General features: G+C 46.7%; 1 pseudogene; it reads right to left on the minus strand.

Moving 5' to 3' along the window:
- Positions 1-8809: 8809 nt before the first annotated feature.
- On the minus strand, positions 8810-12796 carry LOC139234678 (peptidyl-prolyl cis-trans isomerase-like; annotated as a pseudogene).
- Positions 12797-13941: the final 1145 nt, after the last annotated feature.

Genomic DNA, 13941 nt, shown 5'->3' on the forward strand with positions numbered 1-13941 from the left:
CTGGTTCTGGACTTCCCCAACATCGGGAACATTCCACCCGGATCTAACCTGTTCAGTCCTGTCAGAATCTTATATGTTTCTATGAGATCCCCTCTCATCCTTCTAAACGCCCAGTAAATAAAGGCCCAGTTGATCCAGTCTCTCCTCATATGACAGCCCAGCCATCCCTGGAATCAGTCTGGTGGACCTTCGCTGCACTCCCTCAATAGCAAGAAACTCCTTCCTCAGACTAGGAGACCAAAACTGAACACAATATTCCAGGTGAGGCCTCACTAAGGCCCTGTACAACTGCAGTAAGACCTCCCTGCTCCTATATTCAAATCCCCTAGCTATGAAGGCCAACATACCATTTGCCTTCTTTACCGCCTGCTGTATCTGCGTGCCCACCTACAGTGACTGATGAACCATGACACCCAGGTCTCGTTGCACCTACCCATTTTCTAATCTGCCGCCATTCAGATAATATTCTGCCTTCGTGTTTTTGCCCCCAAAATGGATAACCTCACATTTATCCACATTATACTGCATCTGCCATGCATTTGCCCACTCACCTACCCTGTCCACGTCACCCTGCAGCCTCTTAGCGTCCTCCTCACAGCTCACACCGCCACCCAGTTTAGTGTTATCCGCAAACTTGGAGATATTACACTCTATTCCTTCATCCAAATCATTAATGTATATTGTGAAGAGCTTTGGCCCCAGCACTGAGCCCAGTGGCACCCCACTAGTCACTGCCTGCCATTCTGAAAAGGACCCATTTATCCCGACTGTCTGCTTTCTGTCTGCCAACCAGTTTTCTATCCACGCCAGTACATTACCCCCAATACCATGCGCTTTGATTTTGCACACGAATCTCTTGTGCGGGACCTCATCAAAAGCCTTTTGAAAATCCAAATACACCACATCCACTGGTTCTCCCTTGTCCACTCTGCTAGTTACATCCTCAAAAAATTGCAGAAGATTCGTCAAGCATGATTTCCCTTTCATAAATCCATGCTGACTTGGTCCGATCCTGTCACTGCTTTCCAAATGCGCTGCTATTTCATCCTTAATGATTGATTCCAACATTTTCTCCACTACTGATGTCAGGCTAACCGGTCTATAATTACCCGTTTTTTCTCCCTCCTTTTTTAAAAAGTGGTGTTACATTAGCAATCCTCCAGTCCATAGGAACTGATCTAAGAGTCGATAGACTGTTGTAAAATGGTCACCAATCCATCCACTATTTCTAGGGTCACTTCCTTAAATACTCTGGGATGCAGACTATCATGCCCCGGGGATTTATCGGCCTTTAATCCCATCAATTTCCCCAAAACAATTTCCTGCCTAATAAGGATATCTTTCAGTTCCTCCTTCTCACTAGACCCACTGTCCCCTAGTACTTCCGGAAGGTTATTTGTATCTGCCTTTGTGAAGACAGAACCGAAGTATTGGTTCAAATGGTCTGCCATTTCTTTGTTCCCCATTATAAATTCACCTGAATCCAACTGCATGGGACCGACGTTTGCCTTTACTAATCTTTTTCTCTTCATATATTTATAGAAGCTTTTGCAGTCAGTTTTTATGTTCCCTGCAAGCTTCCTCTCGTACTCTATTTTGCCCCTCTTAATTAAACCCTTATTCCTCCTCTGTTGAATTCTAAATTTCTCCCAGTTTTCCAGTTTGTTGCTTTTTTTAGCCAATTTATATGCCTCTTCCTTGGTTTTAACACTATCCTTAATTTCCCTTGTTAGCCATGGTTGAGCCACCTTCCCAGTTTTATTTTTACTCCAGACAGGGATGTACAATTGTTGAAGTTCATCCATGTGATATTTAAATCTTTGCCATTGCTTATCCACCGTCAATCCTTTAAGTATCCCCTGACAGTCTATTCTAGCCAATTCATGCCTCATACCGTCGAAGTTACCTTTCCTTAAGTTCAGGACCTAGTTTCCGAACTAACTTTATCACTCTCCATCTTAATAAGGAATTCTACCATATTATGGTCACTTTTCCCCAAGGGGCCTCGCACAACAAGATTGCTAATTAATCCCTTCTCATTACACATCACCCAGTCTAGGATGGCCAGCTCCCTGGTTGGTTCCTCGACATATTGGTCTGGAAAACCATCCCTTATACACTCCAGGAAATCCTCCTCCACTGCATTGCTACCAGTTTGGTTAGCCCAATCAATATGTAGATTAACTGCTATACCTTTATTGGACACATCCCTTATTTCTTGTTTGATGCTGTCCCCAACCTCACTACTACTGTTTGGTGGTCTGTACACAACTCCCACTGGCGTTTTCTGCCCTTTGGAATTCCGCAGCTCCACCCATATCGATTCCACTTCATCCAGGCTAATGTCCTTCCTTACAATTGCATTAATTTCCTCTTTAATCAGCAACGCCACCCCGCCTCCTTTTCCTTTCTGTCTATATCCTTCCTAAATGCTGAATACCCCTGGATGTTGAGATCCCAGCCTTGGTCCCCCTGGAGCCATGTCTCCGTGATGCCAATCACATCGTATCTGTTAACTGCTATCTGCGCAGTTAATTCATTCACCTTATTCCGAATACTCCTCGCATTGAGGCACAGTGCCTTCAGGCTTGTCTTTTTAACACACTTTGCCCCTTTTGAATCTTGCTGTAATGTGGCCCGTTTTGCTTTTTGTCTTGGGTTTCTCTGCCCTCTACTTTTACTATTCTTCTTTCTATCTTTTGCTTCTGCCCCCTTCTATTTCCCTCTGTCTCCCTGCATAGGTTTCCATCCCCCTGCCACATTAGTTTAACTCCTCCCCAACAGCACTAGCAAACACTCCTCCAAGGACATTGGTTCCGATCCTGCCCAGGTGCAGAACGTCCCGGTTTGTACTGGTCCCACCTGCCCCAAACCGGTTCCAATGTCCCAGGAATTTGAATCCCTCCCTTCTGCACCAGTCCTCAAGCCACATATTCATCTGAGCTATCCTGCGATTCCTACTCTGACTAGCACGTGGCACTGGTAGCAATCCTGAGATTACTACCTTTGAGGTACTTTTTAATTTAACTCCTAGCTCTCTAAATTCGTCTCGTAGGACCTCATCCCGTTTTTTTACCTATATCGTTAGTACCTATGTGCACCACGACAACCGGCTGTTCACCCTCCCTTTTCAGAATGTCCTGCACCCGCTCCGAGACATCCTTGACCCTTGCACCAGGGAGGCAACATACCATCCTGGAGTCTCGGTTGCGGCTGGAAACGCCTATCTATTCCCCTTACAATTGAATCCCCTATCACTATCGCTCTCCCACTCTTTTTCCTGCCCTCCTGTGCAGCAGAGCCAGCCACGGTGCCATGAACTTGTCTGTCGCTGCTCTCCCCTGATGAGTCATCCCCCTCAACAGTACTCAAAGCAGTGTATCTGTTTTGCAGGGGGATGTCCGCAGGGGACCCCTGCACTACCTTCCTTGCACTGCTCTTCCTGTTGGTCATCCATTCCCAATCTGGCTGTGGACCCTTTACCTGCGGTATGACCAACTCGCTAAATGTGCTATTCACGTCATTCTCAGCATCATGCATGCTCCAGAGTGAATCCACCCGCAGCTCCAGTTCCGCAATGCAGTCTGTCAGGAGCTGGAGGCGGACACACTTCCTGCACACATAGTTGTCAGGGACACTGGAAGCGTCCCTAACTTCCCACATAGTACAGCAGGAGCATAACATGTGTCCGAGCTCTCCTGCCATGACTTAACCCTTAGATACACTTAAATTGGCAACAATAATGCTAAAAGTTACTTACTGATATAAAAAAGAAAAAGAAAAACTACTCACAAATCACCAGCCAATCACTTACCCCCTTGGCTGTGACGTCACCTTTTGATTTCTCTCTAGTTCTTTCTTTCCTCCCTGCTGCAGCTGTACAAGCCACGCCTCCTCGACCCTGGACTCGTGCTGCCCAACTGCCCGAACTCCTCCTCCGATGAGCCTTTATAGGCCTCTCCGACCCCGGACTCGCACTGACCGAGTGCCCGAACTCCTCCTCCGACGAGCCTTTATAGGCCTCTCCGACTCCGGACTCGCACTGACCAACTCATTTAGAAGGCAGGGACTGAATTCCGTAAGTGCTATCAATTCACAGATCAGTGTTTCTAACAGTAACACAAGCAGTAACCGCAAGGCTCAGAAACTAAGGCAGAGATTTTGCGGAGGGGTTAGGGGTGACAGGTCGGGTGGGAAAGTGTTTTCGCTCCCCAGCGGGTCGGGACCCCGCTGTGAATATGTCGCCACGTGCGTCTTTCCTCGATGCACTGGAGGCAGTTCAGAGAATGTTCACGAGATAGATTCCTGAGATGAAGGGGTTGACTTATGAAGAAAGTTCAAGCAGGTTGGGCTTATACTCATTGGAGTTTAGAAGAATGAGAGGTGATCTTACTGAAACATATAAGATACTGAGGGGGGGGGGCTTGACAAGGTAGATGCAGAGAGGATGCTTCCCCTCGCGGGGGAATCTCGAACTAGGGGGCATAGTTTAAGAATAAGGGGTCGCCCATTTAGAACTGAGATGAGGAGGAATTTCTTCTCTGAGGGTCGCGTAAATCTTTGGAATTATCGGCCCCAGAGAGCTGTGGAAGCTGGGTCATTGAATATATTTAAGGTGGAGATAGACAGATTTTTGAACGATAAAGGAGTGAAGGGTTATGGGGAGCGGGCAGGAAAGTGGAGCTGAGCCCAGGATCAGATGAGCCATTATCTTATTGAATGGCAGAGCAGGCTCGAGGGCTCCCACCCCCCCCGGGATTGGACCACACTCGTATCGGCTCCACCGCTCCCCCACCGCCCCCGCCCCGGTCATGATCGAGCCCACCGTGGTGTCAGGGGTCGGACCTCCATTCCCCCCCACCCGGCTCCCAGTAGCAGCTGCAGTCTCTCTACCTGCTCCAGTGTCCTCCCTGCCTGGCTGGAAACCATCCTTCCAATCAGGCTGTCTTTCGGGCGAGGAACCTGTCAAGGAGAAAGTTGCACAGCTCCGCAGATTTCTGAATTTCCAATCCCAAACTCCACCACCCCCTTCCTCCGCCTACACAACCAATCAATATGGGACCATAATATTGTAATGGAACATGTAAGGCAATAGTACCCCATATCTCTGTGCTTCAGCCCCTCCTCTTTAGTCTGAGGTTTGCCCTTGGGGGCAAATGCTGTTCCATTGTATTGTAACAACAGCAGTCATGAACCACAATGGCTAGAAACGAGTCCAGGATCCGGATACCTAGCCTTGTGCCAAAGGATCCGCGATGATTTTGCCGGGGGGTGGAGCCTCTGCATGCTCTTACAGGGGCATCATGAGCTTGGGCTGTGGGCGGGAGTCTTAACATTCCCTGCACCATAGGCATACAATGGGACCGAGCGAATGGTCACGGTCGGTCCGTCTGGTGATACCAACCAACCAAGGGGTGAATATGGGAACCATGTGGTAGTCCCAGCATGCATCTGTCCTGGAAGCCAAAGAGGAATTTAATATTGTTGCAAAAAATGTTTTTTTGATATGGCCAAGAGGTTTGCAGGGGTGTGCAGTGAAATCATCTTTGTGGACGGAGGGACAAATGCTCTGGCCAGGGTGGCTCACCTCTGCTATTTTCTGCCTTGGGTACAATGGTGGACACCCATGCTGCATCCCTCGTGTCATGAGCGCCCACTAATGCCAGGCAGATGAAGGGACCCTCCCCCCCCCCCGCACCCCCTCTCCGACCCATGAACTTTGGCAGGGTTAGCGGCAGAGGTCCAGTGGCAGGGATCGCTACTGAGCATGTAAATTAAGAACAAGGCCCGTCTCTCGCCCCCCACCCCCACCCCCCCCCCCCCCCCAGCTAACTTTCCTTAACTCAAGAATGCTGAGTGTTGCTCCGGCTGAGATCCATGTGAAGCACGAGTTCGCAAATTCAGGATAGCTCTCAGAGCAATGCAATCTCAGCTAACTCTGTTCAAATTCACAAGACATACCAAACTAAAACCGTCCTTATGTTGATCCAGTTCTGACGCCCCAACGTGTGAGTCTCACACTGCACCCGGCAACACCAAAGCCGGCAACCGGGAAACCTGCTTTTCTACTTATAGAATCATACAGCACAGAAGGGGGCCATTCAGCTCTTCATGCCCATGCCAGCTCTTTGAAGATGCTATCCAATTAGTCCCACTGCTCCTGCTCTTTCCTCATAGCCCTACACATTTTCTCCCCTTATATATAGTAGAAATTATATATTATCCAATTATATATTATTCAATGTGGAGTACACCCTCTCTCCTAGTGCTTACCCAATCCCAGGCAGCTTTGGTCCAAGATTGGCATGAGCCAAGGCTTAGACACCTCTAACTGTGTCCAAATGTACGGCTGCAGTTCAGCCTGCTCAAACCTCATCATCATAGGCAGTCCCTCGGAGTCGAGAACGACTTGCTTCCACTCTTAAAATGAGTCCTTAGGTGGCTGAACAGTCCAATACGAGGACCACAGTCCCTGTCACAAAGTGGGACAGCTAGTCGTAGAGGGAAAGGGTGAGTGGGACAGGTTTGCCGCACGCTTTTTCCGCTGCCTGCGCTTGATTTCTTCATGCTCTCGGCGATGAGACTCGAGGTGCTCAGCGCTGCAGTATGATATGCACTGAAATCCAAATTCTACCATACCTTGTAGTAGAGCAACATCTACTGAGGAATACAGCTCCTAGCAAGCATTTACGTCTTTCAAATATATCCACGTGATGGCAATTGGACTGCATGTGCTCAATAAAAATTTCCCCAATTCAATTAACAGGAATTTCTTAAAAAGACTTGTATTTCTATAGCGACTTTCATGACCTCAGGACGTCCCAAAGCACTTTACAGCCAATGAAGTACTTTTAAATTGTAGTCACTGTTATAATGTGGGAAATGTACACAGCAAGCTCCCACAAACAGAAATGACCAGATCATCTGTTTTTTTGTGATGCTGATTGAGGGATAAATATTGTTGAGGACACCAGGTAGAATTGCACTGTTATTCTTTGAAATAGTACCATGGATCTTTTACGTCCACCTGAGAGAGCAGACGGGGTTTAATGTCTCATTTGAAAGACGGCACTTCCAACAGTACAGCACTCCCTCAGCACTGCACTGGAGTGTCAGCCTAGATTTTTGTGCTCAAATCTCTGGAGTGGGACTGGAACCCACAACCTTCTGACTCAGAGGCGAGAGTGCTACCTGCTGAGCCACGACTAAATGCCACATGGATGTAGCTCAAAGTTCTTTGAGTAGCATACTAGCTGCAAGTCCTGAGTCGGGAGGGGGAGGGGGTGAAATGCAATGTAACTTTCTACTCAAGCCAACGTTAGTTGAGTCCGGTGTCAGCCCAATAAATCATTGCTGCAGCGATTGCGTAGGGCTGTTTTATGGCTAACCTTGTGCCATTTAAAGGAGATGCAACAAATGGTTTGTTTATTCAGTACTTCCCTCCCTCAACTTAAGGCAGCATGTCTGTGTGAAATGGAGAAAATTTCAATAATTATAGGCTTGCAGTGCAACTCTCCGCAACACAAAGCAGAAACGAAAGCTAAACAAAATCCTTTCCAGTTCCAGTGCCAAATACACAACTATTACAAAATCCACCAACCTTTATGTGCATTTGATACCATTCATTACAGCAAAGAGTATATCTACCAATCATGCACTCTCAGGAGGGAGCTATGCTTCAAGGGAACGTTAGTTGGAGAATTGGTGCTGCACTGTTGTAGCCCTATCTCTAGCCTGTGGTCCCTTTAGAAAAATAGAAAGTTACATCGCAGAAGGAGGCCATTTCGGCCCATCGTGTCCGCACTGGCCGACAAAGAGCCACACAGACCTCGGTCAGTGGCCCTGAAGGTTACATATAAACCTACGAACAATGAACAATAGCGGAAAGTTAAAGAGCACCCGGCCCAACCAGTCCGCCCCACACAACTGCGCCACCCCTTACACTGAAACATTCTACACTCCACCCCAACTGGAGTCATGTGATCTCCTCTGAGAGGCAAAAACCAGATTAAAAACCCAGGCCAATTGGGGGGAAAAAAATCTGTGAGAATCCCTCTCCAACCCATCCAGGCGATCAAAACTAGTCCAGATCATCACCCTGGCCGTATTTGATTCCATGCAGTACTTACCATCGTTTAAGCTTGGTTCCTTGCTGGGGTGAATATTTAATGCTTTTGCAGCTTTTAACTACTGATTTAGCAGGGAGGGTATTAAGTCTCTAGCTCTCCTACTGGCCTTGAAAACTACTTATCCTCTTCAACCATTTTGAGTGCCTTGTTAAGCAGCCATTGAAATAGCTATGTCCATGTCCAGGATCCTCAGCATTTTCACTTCCCTCCTCTCTTGTGGTAAAATCCTCATCCTTGTTTTCAAATCTCTCCATGGCCTCACCCCCTCCCTATCTCTGTAACCTTCTCCAGCCCTAGAGTCTTCCGAGCTCTCTGCGCTCCTCCGATTCTGGCCTCTTGAGCATCCCCGATTTTAATCGCTCCACTATTAGCGGCCGTGCCTTCAGCTGCCGAGGCCCCAAGCTGTGGAATTCCCTCCTAAAACCTCTCGACCTCTCTTTCCTCCTTTAAGAGGCTCCTTAAAACCTACCTCTTTGATTAACCCTTTGGGCAGCTGTCCTAATGTCTCCTTATGTGGCTCAGTGACAAATATTGTTTGATTACGCTCTTGTGAAACGCCTTGGGACATTTTACTACGTTAAAGGTTATCTGCCTGTTTGAGGCACTATAGTTGAACTCAGCTGACAGAATACAGTGGTGTAAAGCAATTTGTCTTTAAAAAAATATGTGCAAAGCAAAAAAACTGAAAATGCAAGTGATCAAGTTTTATTTATTTTGTATAATTTCATTTGCAAAAAGAATTAGATCAGCTGTCCACAATCAGCGATGGTAACATTTTTGTTGGTTTTGTCACATTGCCGTACCCTTCCATCTTCCTTTCCCTCTGTCACAGAACCAAATACAACATGCTTTCTATCCAACCTGCAAGATTCAACAACAACAGACATTAGTAACCACAGAATCCTCCAGTGAATAATTGGAGAGAGAATACTAAGTCACCATACACTTACCACTCAGTTTTTTCAGTACATATAAAACTGGGATCCATTCGTATCGGGCCTAGCATTGGCCAGGCACAGGATACCTGCAGTAAGATGACAAGAAGTAAACATTCCATAAATGTGTTCAGCTTCCTCTCCTGTACAATTTGCACTAAGATGGTGCCTTTCGGGTAATGAAATGTAAAAATGCATTTCTGGGCTTGGGAGAAAGAACAGGAGTTGGGGGGGGGAGAGATGACTGACAGTCAGTGAATTAGGTTTGCAGGCAATTTTGAAAGTGGGTAGAAATACAACAGAAGGATTTTGAAAGCAATAAATCCAAGTAACAAACTCCTCCAAAGCCCCCTTATATTCTTTTCCCTTATTGCTAGCATAAAGGCCCAGGTTTGTTATAGGTAAAGATTAAGCTGAACAATTGCTTTTGTTTGCTATTCAAAAATCAGGTTGCTGAATATTTTCACTATATTACCATATCTGCACTTCCCAGGTAAACACCCACTATTTGATCCCCAATAGTGGTTCTCACAGGCAAGGTTGAGGTCTACAGCACTGTTGTGATGTTTAGCAAAGATGGAGCTGTGTTTAAAAACAACAACCATTTAAAACGACTCAGGTACTTGTAAATAGTCAGATTGTCATAGAATGGGTGCAGCACGGAAGGCGGTCATTCGGCCCATCAAGCCGATGCCAGCTCTCTGCAAGAGCATCTCAGCTAATCCCACTCCCCCGTCCTCTTCCCATAGTCCTTTAAATTATTTTCTCAAGTACTTATCCAACCCACCTTTGAACGCAGTGATTGAGTCTGCCTCCACCACCCTTACAGGCAGTGCATTCCAGATCCTAACCACTCGCTGTGTAAAAAACGCTTTTTCTTGTGTTGCCTTTGGTTCTTTTGCCAATCACCTTAAATCTGTGTTCTCTGGTTCTCGACCCCTCCGCCAATGAGGAACAGCTTCTCTATCTACTCTGTCCAGACCCCAAATTATGAAGTCACATGTACCATTTCCGCAGATTGGTAACTACTTCTAATGCCTGGCTCATACCCTGGGGGGAGGCCAGGTAATGCCAATGAAAGCCAGCAGAAACCAGATCTCTATTTTCCTCCATTTTTTAATAAAAGAGACCGTTTAGTTGTTTAGTTGAAGTGTGGCATCTCAAGTACAACAGATGCAGCTTATCCAAAACTTGGGTAAACCTGAAAAGTCCCAAGTCCCAAGACATGGATATATTGGTCATCTACACCTTAGAAACATTATTAGCCCAGCTAAGACTTGTCATATTTTCAGTAAGTGTAATGAACAGATGATGCCGTTCAAAAATGTAGCGAATGTAGCCACTTAAAACTGAAAGTAACAATTTGATTAGCAGAACTATTCATATAGAAATAAAGAGTTGCCTATATATGGCACCTTGTCAGAAATGTCTCAAAAACTATGACTTTGGCTTCAGTATAATTTACTTGGGAATTCTCTAATATTTGATAATATTCCATCTCCCTGCCTTCAGCTTCGCACCTCTTCCCTTACCCCCCCACCACCCCCCCCCCCACCTCGTCCTTCACCCCAATGAATCCAGCCCCTCAACATTCCCTTCCTCCTACCTCCTCCACTCTTCCACCCCACTCCTGAAACACATCATACCAATATGCCAAGCATCCTACTTACCAGGCCCTGTGTGCTTCAGTGTGAAGTTCTCATCCGCAAACTTGTTCCCGTAGATGGACTTTCCACCCGTGCCGTTGTGATTTGTGAAGTCACCGTCCTGTACAATTGAAAATGGAACATGTCATTAGTCATTTACAAGCACAGAGACATTCCAAATATTCGCAAAATAAAGTTGCTCCTCACCTGGCACATGAAGTCAGGAATGATTCTGTGGAATGTGGAGTCCTTGTAACCAAAACCCTTCTCACCGGTGCACAACGTACGGGAGTTTTCTGTAACAAAGCCATTCAGAGTAAGACCAGACATCGATACAACTGAGACTTTCTTCAGCTCAACAGTCAGTTCCTGGGACTTACTTGCAGTCTTTGGGACCACATCAGCCCTGAGCTGAAAGAGACAACAGTGCACAGCTTCAGTATATCGACCACGTACAATAATAACACACTACAGATTTACAGCCGTAATCCCTGTTCAAACATTGTATTGAGAAGATTTGTAAAAGCTAATCACACGTACACATGAACAAGTTTTATACAGACCAACAGTAACAATTGTAGCGACACTGTTGCTGGACTTGGATACAATTATTTTACCACATAGCTGATCAATAAGCATTTAACAGATTCTTAAACTTGTGTGGGGAAATTCCTGTAATTCCCAACATAATCCTGGGGTCCCTTACAAATATTGTCTGAGATCCGTAATTTCACACAGACAATGTCAGCGAGTCAATGGAAAGCAGTGGTATCATTGCAGGAATTACTGGAAATCAAACACATTTTTTGTAGCTGTAAACACATTGGGGGAAGAGGGAGAACAGTGCAAAAAGGAGAAGCCCAAACCTACAGCTACCCTCTGCCCCCTCCCCCTCTTGGCACTTGCCTAAAGTCCTATCATGGCACTTGTTGCTACCTCATGAGTAGCAACCGAACTGCCCCATCAGACGCTCTCACCAACCATCTGTTCCTGGTTCTTGCGCCAGCTGACATTACAAGTGGTTTCCCCTCTCTTCCGGTTCTGTTCCCACTTCCTTTCATAGCTCATCACACCCCTCCTCAAAACTCATCTAATTCTATCAGCACAACCCTCTATTCCCTTGTCCCCCGTGTGCTTATCCAACCTCCACTTAAATGCATCGATACTATTCGCCTCAACTACTCCCATTGGTAGCGAGTTCCACATTCTCACCACTCTTCAGGTAAAAACGTTTCTGCTGAATCCCCTATTGGATTTCTTGGTGACTATCTTATATTGATGGCCTCTAGTTTTGCTCTTCCCCACAAGTGGAAACATTCTCTCTGTATTCGCTCTATCAAAACCTTTCATCATTTTAAATACCTCTATTAGGTCACCCCTCAAGCCTTCTCTTTTCAAGCCTGTTCATCCTTTTTTTTCCAAAAATATACTTTATTCATATAAAATGTTCACAATACATTGGAAAATAGTTCAGTATCTTGTGGTCAGCAATTCCATACAATTCGTTTGGATGCTGACAGCAGTTCCATACAATGCACCAGAGTGCATTTCATTTCAAGGTACAGTTTAGTACAATCCGTAAATCACGTTACATGTAGTACTGTGCAAATAAGGGTATTACATGGAGCAGGTAAGAACAGGTTTACATTACATTCCAGGATAGATTTCAATGCCGATCACGAATCACGTTACATGTAGCACTATGCCGATGAAGGCAGTACACGAAACGGATGAGAATACATTTACATTTCTTTACAAGTTACTAAACAGTACAGAGACTTTCATTATACATGGCACAGCCTGTTCATCCTTTCCTGATAGGTACAACCTAGCATTTCTGGTATCATCCTTGTAAATAAATCTTCACTGCACCCTCTCCAGTGCCTCCTATCATTTTTGTAATATGGCGACCAGAACTGTACACAGTGCTCCAAGTGTGGTCTAACTAGTGTTACATTAGTGCAATTAATGCTGCACATTTGCACTGCGAGTTTCGAACCCGGTTTTGCAGCGACCCCGCACAACTCTTTTAAAAGGAGACAAAATTAAGTTAGATCAAGTGCCCCCCCCCCCCCGATCTGGGGGACACTCCAGACACTTTTCAAATGCCCTTTTTTTGGGGGGGGGGTTTTTGTGTTTTTTTTGGGCTTTAAAATCATATATTTTACAAGTGCCCCCTATAAAAGGGGAGGGGGGACACTAAAATCCGGCAATTAAAGCAAATTAAACTTTAAATCATATAAAATCAAATAAAAATTTGGTTGCCAGGGGTGATAATGCACTCCAGTCCCTCCGGCGCCCACCTCTCACGGAAGGCCGCGAGCGTACTGCGACCCCGCACATTCCAGAGACTCCATGCTCAGCTGTTGTTGCAGCGCGCAGGCGTACTTGGTCCCCGGGAACAGCTCCGCCAGCCACCGGCCTGCGCAGGCGCAACTGGTTCCCGGGAACAGCTCCCCCAGCAGCCGCGCCGGCGCAATTGATTCCCGGGAACAGCTCCCACAGCTGCCGCGCCGGCCTGCGCAGGCGCACTTGGTCTCCGGGAACAGCTCCCCAGCGGCCGGCCCGCGCAGGCGCACTGCGAGCCTTCCCTCACCGACGGCTTGGAGTACAGCTCACGTCCATCACCATCGGGCCCGCCCTTTTTACGTCAAAAATCGATGTCCATGTGAAGCTGGGGATTGCTGCTGGCCATTGCCCCGCAGCGGGTTTCCGGGGTGAGTGAGTGAGAGGCGCTCGGATAGCTGGCGGAGGGGAGCGGCCTGGGCCTGGGGCTAAAATGGGCCCGGATTCCCTTCAGGCAATTCTCACTGTACACATTCCCATGGTCACAGCGCAGAGGGAGGCCACCTCCACAATTGGACTTAACTCTGTGCTTCTCTCTCTGCACAGATACAGCCTGGCCTGCTGGGTATTTCCAGTACTTTCTCTTTTTTTATATTTTATATATAAACCATTCGGCCCATCGAGTCCATGCCCTTTCCCCGTAGCCTGGCAAATTTGATTCCCTCGGGTACTTTATCCAATTCCCTTTTGAAAGTCACGATTGAGTCTGCCTCCACCACCCTCCAAGGCAGAGCATTCCAGATCCTAAACACTTGCTGCATAAAGCAGTTTTCCTTTGGTTCTTTTGCCAATTACCTTAAATCTGTGCCCTCTGGTTCCCGACCCTTCTGCCAAGGGGAACAGTTTCTCTCTATCGACTCTGTCCAGACCCCACGTGCTTTTGAA

Source organism: Pristiophorus japonicus, chromosome 22 (genome assembly GCF_044704955.1).
Source record: "Pristiophorus japonicus isolate sPriJap1 chromosome 22, sPriJap1.hap1, whole genome shotgun sequence".
In the NCBI taxonomy this organism is placed as follows: domain Eukaryota; kingdom Metazoa; phylum Chordata; class Chondrichthyes; family Pristiophoridae; genus Pristiophorus; species Pristiophorus japonicus.